The sequence below is a fragment of the Vicia villosa genome, linkage group LG6 (assembly GCF_029867415.1).
Source record: "Vicia villosa cultivar HV-30 ecotype Madison, WI linkage group LG6, Vvil1.0, whole genome shotgun sequence".
In the NCBI taxonomy this organism is placed as follows: domain Eukaryota; kingdom Viridiplantae; phylum Streptophyta; class Magnoliopsida; order Fabales; family Fabaceae; genus Vicia; species Vicia villosa.
In genome coordinates, this window is record NC_081185.1 from 135,197,169 (window position 1) to 135,198,722 (window position 1,554).

Below are 1,554 nucleotides of genomic sequence, written 5' to 3' on the forward strand. Positions count from 1 at the left end.
AAAAAATAAAATAAGGAGGAAAAAAAAAAAACTCTCCACTAACTTGTTATGTTTTCTTTTTGTCTTCTTAAAATGCATAATTTTTTAAACTACCTTTTATTATGAAACCATCCACCATTTTTCATGGATTTTTTCTCTCCATTTCTTTTGACCTTTTTCTTATTTGATTGTTTCTTATTGTTCTTGAAGATATGTTAAAGAGGCGATTTGTTTCTACTTTTTCATCAACAAATCTATAAAGGTTTTTCTTTTTATTCTTTTTTTCTCTTTATACTTATGTTATCATTTTTCTATTTCTTTCATCAACAAATCTAGAGGTTTTTCTATTCATTCTTTTTTTCTCTTTATACTTATATTATCATTGTTATCTATTTTCAATTCACACATTTATGTTACCATCTTTGTATTTTTATTGTAGATTATATTAATTCAACAAAGTCTTGAATGCAAAAGAATAGTGTATTGAGGTTTCTTGCACAAAAGTAATTGATATGGTCAAAAGACATTATGGAAAGATACAAGTAAGTGTAGTTTATATAAAATCATTATTGTTCATTATATATTTATTTGCTTAGGTTGACAACAAATGTTTAATTATTTTATGAGTGGAGTTTGGATCATTTAGGTTGTATGAATAGATAAAGGATTCTTGGTTTTTGGATGAGTGGGATTCAATTTGAGTGTTGTTCTCTTTAATAGATTCAGGTTCTCTTAATTTATGAATTTTCTATTTTCAGTATTAATTCTATTTAGAATGTTACCAATGAGACTTATGTTATAATTTTGTTATTAAAAATATACATATTATTAAGTTATAACTCTTAATTGTGTTTGAATTGCAGATCCATCAAATACTCCATAAAAAAAGTTTCAAAGCAAAATTATATGAAGATAAATTAATATTCTTACGGAGAAAAATTAATACTATCGTGGGATAGAGTCAATTTTATTTGTTAATTATTTATTTTTTAGGTTTTATTTTTGTAAGAATTAAATTATTTATTATTGTGTAATTTAGATGTTGAATAAGATAAGTTATGATGATCCATTAATATAATGTTATATTAATTATTTTTATATTTCTTGTTAATAATGTTATATTAATTATCTTTTATGTTTTTTGTTAAAAAATTGCATTATTAGTATTATGATTTATACTTAAAACTAATTTATTTTTAATAGTTACAACAAATAAAAAAATGTGATTCATACTATATATATATATATATATATATATATATATATATATATATATATATATATATATATATATATATATATATATATATATATATATATAGGGAGCGTATCCGGTGTGAACTAATATCTTATATGAAAAATGAGAATTATTAATATCAATTGTTAGATTTAATTAACGCTTGAGATTGTAATAAATAAAATAAGTTGGAATGTACATGATTATTTCTAAATAAGTATAACACTCATTTAATATTAGATATTATTTTTTAATAGGCTTGATATTGTTGATTATCCAAAATCAAAATTGTATTTTTCATTAAATATAATAATCACAATAATAGAAATTTATATAAT